General features: G+C 33.9%; 1 pseudogene; it reads right to left on the reverse strand.

Annotated features, from left to right (window-relative positions):
- Window positions 1-4,641: 4,641 nt before the first annotated feature.
- Window positions 4,642-5,741, reverse strand: LOC141492328 (zinc finger and BTB domain-containing protein 44-like; annotated as a pseudogene).
- Between the last annotated feature and the right edge of the window lie 280 nt (window positions 5,742-6,021).

Here is a 6,021-nt window from a genome sequence, read left to right on the forward strand (position 1 = left end):
TTAATTATAAGTAATTCAAATTAATACAAAGACACTGGTTTAAGCATTAATCTATAGAATTAAAAAATCTTTATAATTGGGGAGGCTAGGTTGGGTTTTTTTGCAAGGCAGATGGGATCAAGTGACTTGCCCAAGGCCGCACAGCTAGGTAATTTATAAGTGTCTGGGACTGGATTTGAACTCAGGTACTCCTGACTCCAGGGCCGGTGCCATCTAGCTTCCCCTATTTTAATTTCTTTTTAAAAATTTATTTATTTTCATCAATGTACACATGTATATTTTTAAGCTCCCTTCCCACCTCCCTCCCCTCAGTCAAGTTAGCATTTTACATAAATATTTTGGTAAACATGTTTGCAGATTTGGAATTTTCAATAGGAGGAGTTAGAATTAATGTAAAAAAATACATAAGAGATATTTTTATAAAGTATTCATCAGATTATAAAGGGTTTTTAGTTTTGTTTTCCTTCTAGTGGGGAATAATATAGGCCATACCCAGTCTAATACAGTTGTTCTAGCTCAATAGACTGCAGAGTGCAGCTGCGTCCATCAAGATTATTCATCTCCAATGTCATTGTTAATGTAGACATCCTTCCTTTGGTTCTGTTCCCTTCACTCAGCATCAGATTCTATAAGTCATTCAATGCTTCTTTAGAGTCTGACAATTTATGGTATCTTATAGAACAATAGTATTCCATAGTATTCAGGTACCATAATTTATTTAGCCATTCCCCAATTGATGGGCATCCCCTCCATTTCCAATTTCCAATTCCTTTCTACTACAAAGAGAGCTGCTATGAGTATTTTGGAATATATATATATATATATATATATATATATATATATATATATATATATATATATATATGAATTTTCCCTTTTTTCTATAATATGTTTGGTTATGACTTAGCATTGGAATAGCTGGGTAAAAGAGTATGAACAGTTTTATTGCTCTTTGGGCATAGTTCCATACTGCTCTCAAGAAAGTTTAGATCCTTTCACAAGTCTGTCAGCAATGTATTAATATACCAATCCTCTCACAACCTCTCCAAGATGGATCATTTCCCCTTTTTCTCATCTTGGCCAGTCTGATAGGTATGAGATGAATTTCTCTAATCAATGATGATTGGAAGCATTTTTTCATTTGATTACATATAACTTTAATTTCTTCATTTAAAAACTTTATTCATATCCTTTGACCATTTAAAATTGGAGGATGACTTGTGACCTCATAATTTTGATGCAATTCTCTATATATTTTAGAAATGAGACCTTTATCAGATCTCTAAATTGTGAAAATTGTTTCCCAGCTTTCTGCTTTCCTTCTAATTTTGGCAGCATTGATTTTATTAGTGAAAAAACTTTTTAATTTGTTCAAGTTTAAATCATTCATTTTACAGTTTTTAATGTGCTATAATTATTGTTGGGTCATAAATTTATCCCTGTTTCATAGACCTGATATGGTTTATTAATTTATCTATGGTATTGCTCTTTATGTCTAAATTGTGTACCTGTTTTGACTTTGTTTTCGGGTGTGAGATGTGGATCTATGCCTAGTTTTTGTCATACTGTTTTCCAGTTTTCCCAACAATTTTTGTCAAAAAATGAGTTCTTAAGCCAGAAGCTGATGTCTTTGTATTTATCAAGTTCTAGATTGCTGTAGTCATTTACTGCAACTTCTTTTGAACCTATCCTACTCCACTGGTTCATTACTGTATTTCTTAACCAATACCAGGCAATTTTGATGACTGCCACTTTATAGTATAGTTGTGGATCTGGTAGAACTAGGCCATTTCCTTTACATTTTATTTCATCAAATCCCTTGCTATTCTTGACCTTCTGTTGCTCCAGATGAATTGTGCTACTACTTTCTCTAGCATGGTAGTTTGTTTCATAAGGCACTGAATAAGTAATTTAATTTGAGTAGAATTGTTATTTTTACTGTATTAACCTATCCAAGAGCATTTGACATTTTCCCAATTATTCAGGTCTGACTTTAAATGGGTGAGAAGTGCTTTATAATTTTGTTCATATAGTTTCTGGGTTTGTTTTGGTTGGTAGATTCCCAAGTATTTAATGTTGTCTATTATTATTTTAAGTTGAATGTCTCTTTTTATCTCTTGCTCTTGGACTTTGTTGTTCATATATAGAAATACTGATGATTCATGTGGGTTTATTTTATATTCTGCTACTTTTCTGAATTTGTTAATAATTTCAAGGAGTTTTTAGATGATTTTCTCTGGTTTTCTAGATCTACCATCATATCATCTGCAGAGTGAAAGTTTTGCTTCCTGATTGCCAATTCTGATTCCTTCAATTTCTTTTTCTTGTTATTGCTACTGCTGGCATTTCTAATACAATCTAAAATAATGATGGTGATAATGGGCATTCTTTTTTCACCCATGATTTTGTTGGAAATGCTCCAAGTTTATTCCTATTACATATAATATTTGTTGATGGTTTTAGATAAATACTATTTATTATTTTAAGGAAAACTCCATTCATTTTTAAACTTTCTAATGTTTTTAATTGGAATGAATGTTGTATTTTTTTACAGAACTAAGATTATTTTACTGAAAATCTAGGAAATTTGGACATCAGGAGAAAAATCTGTACTAAAGATATAATATGGGAATCTAATGTAGTAAATATATTGGCAAGGAGGTGAAGCATTAAATGTGTGTAAAATTAAACTGAGTCAACTGTATAACAGCAGAATATATGAGTATAATGGAGATTGTCATGGGAAAGAATGTATGTAGAAGACCAAGGACAGAATGTTGGGGATTTTTCTTGTGTTAAGGTATCAGGAAGAAGAATTAGGAAAACAAAAAGAAGTATAATTACAAAAGAAGCATATCTTGAAAACCACAGGACGATAATGATTGTCAACAGAATTAAGAGGTTAAAGTAGCCAAATGATCTTTGAGAAAAGAACATCGAATTGAAATGGAAATAGACAGATAACTCATGATGTTTCAGTAGTAGTAGGGACAAAAGCAATAGCTGATAATGAAAAAAGTGGAGGCCATGAGTAGAATACATACATATTTTGTGATTTCAGCATCTGAAATTCCCAATTTTGGGTACACCCACCCCCAATAAACACTTCAACCAGTTTAAAATTTAAGAATTGATGAATCTTTGGGAGATGCCTGAGGCACAGATGTTTTGTGACTTGCCCAGCCAGGGATACCTTGTTTGTTGAATTTGAGAGGTATTATCTGAAACCAGATAATTAACACAGAAAACATTATTGATGTCCTGGCTAGAGTCAGCTATATGTAAATGTTTATTATTGCCAGCACCTGCTCAGAGTTCATAAAATCAAGCATATTATGGAATACACCCAGCAATCAATAAGAAAAGGAACTAGATGCTGGGTGAGAACAATAGTTCTAACTGCAATTTTACATTCTGAGTACTATGCCATCTTGAGGCAGATATTTTGAACCAAATTCCTGAGCAGGATGTTAAAAGTTGAATTCTCCCTTACAATTATTTTTAATGATTTTTGTTCAACAACTTTCAAACTTGTATCCACCCTTATTAACTATTAGAATACATTATTCTTATTCTTTAATTTTTCTGATTCACTTCTTTGTCTCCTTTGCTGATTTAGAATTCTGTACTCCTCAAATGTGAATTATATGTGTATATATATATATATATATATATATATATATATATATATATATCTCCTATCACCAATTCCTAGGAAACCTTCTTCTATATTATGTTATATATCTACCTTGTCTTTTCTAATTATACTGGTTCCACTCTAGGTTTAGGTCTTTTACCACCTTATAGCTGGCCTGTTGTCCTTTTAACTAGCTCTAAAGGACACCATACTATTTTCACATTTCCTTCTTCTGCTCCAAAGGACAAAAAAGGGGGTGGAGGAGAGAAAAATTAGGCTCCCTATTATTTTAGTAAAAAGTTTAATTTCCTACATTTGGCAATAAATCCCTATGTAACATAGTCCCAAATTATCTTTTAAGCCTTATCCCACACTAAACATCACAAAGAAATCTGCTCTGGCCAATTTGTTCCACTCATTATCTGTATTTCATTTACCTAGAAATTAATCATATAGTTTTCTGATGTCTCCTGTTTTTTATACTTAAAGCTTGTACTGTTAAATTTAGCTGTCCACATATCTATCTTGTGCATCTTCCAAAAAGGACTGCAAACTCCTTGAATGCAGAAACTATTTTTTATTCTACTTTATATTCTCTACTTCTAGATCAGTACTTGGAACATAGCAGTCACTCAGTAATTACTAATTTGAAATGCCAGTAACAAAGGTAATGTGAACAGAATGCTGGTATAAGATCTAGCTTTACATTCTCATTCATGTAATTTACTAATTGAGTGACCATGGTCAAATTAACTTACTTCCCCATATGAAAAATGAGGAAACTGGTTCAAATAAGCCAAAAAAAATATCTCAGAAGGCTAAATCTTTTATCCATAAGGAATTTTATTTTTAGGAAAAGTCCCATAAAGACTTTTTTCTATCACCCTATGATTTGAGATTCATACTTGAAACCTTACATTTATTTCTTTTCTATTCTCTGCTACTGTTCTACAGAAATCCATTCATTTGCACTTTTAAAATAACAAATCAGAAACAAATACAACTTATCTCAACCTAGTCAAAACACAAAAGAAAAATCCCACAAATCCCCAATAGTAATGACAATAATGGCCATCATCAACAACTACAATATCATACCATGTAAAAATACAAAAAGACATTATAACTATAGAGGAAGACTGGGGGCTAATTAGAACATCCTCCTGAACTTTCTCACTTCCTGGCACTGTCTGCAGATCAGATAGGCTTGGGCACTTCCTCATGAACTTCTTCATCACTTAACGTTTCCACTTTGACAGTACATTGTCTTCAGTAACCAGAGGCAAATTAGTCTTTGTACTTTCACACGTCACATAATCATTCATTCTTCTAGCTTCCTTAGATGGACCAGGTAGTTGTAAAATCCTGGGATTTTCTATATGCTTAACCATTTCTGACTGAAGACTCTTATCAATTGCAAATGGAAAAGTCCAAGGAAAAGCTAAGGAAAAGTCAACTGGTTTATTTCTAGGTTCTGAATAGGAATCTGAAGAATTTAGCTCTTGGGGAGAACTTGTCTGTGTGATACACTTCAGTGGACTTTCAGGTGACATGACTATGTAGCTTTTACACTTTCTCCAGGTCTCTCAGCAGACAGGAATGGCCTTTCTACCACATAGCACTCTGAAGACACTGGAAAAAGACTACCACCTTGAAATATAAAATTGAAGTTAGGACTATTTTCTTGCCTAGCATCTAGTTCCTTTTCTTGTTGATTGTTGAATGTATTCCATGAACTCTGAGCAGGTGCTGGCAACACAAAACTTTTACATATAGCTGGCTGCAGCCAGGACATCAATATTTTCTGTGTTAATTGTCAGAGTTGCTATATATATATATAAGCATACTCCGAAAGGGGTATAAATACAGTGACTGTCACATGATGAAAATCCAATACATTCTTGCTGTCATCCTCTGCTTGGTCCCAAGTTTGGTGCGAAAGAAATCACTGCTAGCTGCCAGTACCATCTCGTGTGCCCAAAAGATTTTGTCCTGGACACAATAGTGATAGCACAGAAATGTCCATCATTTCGAAGCATATTTAACTTTCCAAGAATTTCCTGACTAAGGGAAGGGAACTACGAGTAAATGTTTTCACACCCATCTTTTCCTTTGTCTTCTACAGATGCTCTTCAGTGAGGCAAATGAATCAGAAAAGTCCAGTTGTGAGGCCCTGAGAAAGTCTATTAACCTCTAAGCCTGTTTGCTCATCTGTGTAAGTGAGATAATAGAAACCTGTGTGGGACAGTAACAGTGAAGATGCTCAGTGGAAGGAGGAGGAGGTAGAGGCGGGGGGTTGCAGTGCCAGCAACAGCCCCAGGGGAGGGGGCGGAGCTAACGGTTAGCTCTCTTTCCTTTTCTCCTCCCTGGAGCAGCTGCAGAGG

This window comes from Macrotis lagotis, chromosome 6 (genome assembly GCF_037893015.1).
Source record: "Macrotis lagotis isolate mMagLag1 chromosome 6, bilby.v1.9.chrom.fasta, whole genome shotgun sequence".
NCBI classification, from domain to species: Eukaryota; Metazoa; Chordata; class Mammalia; order Peramelemorphia; family Peramelidae; genus Macrotis; species Macrotis lagotis.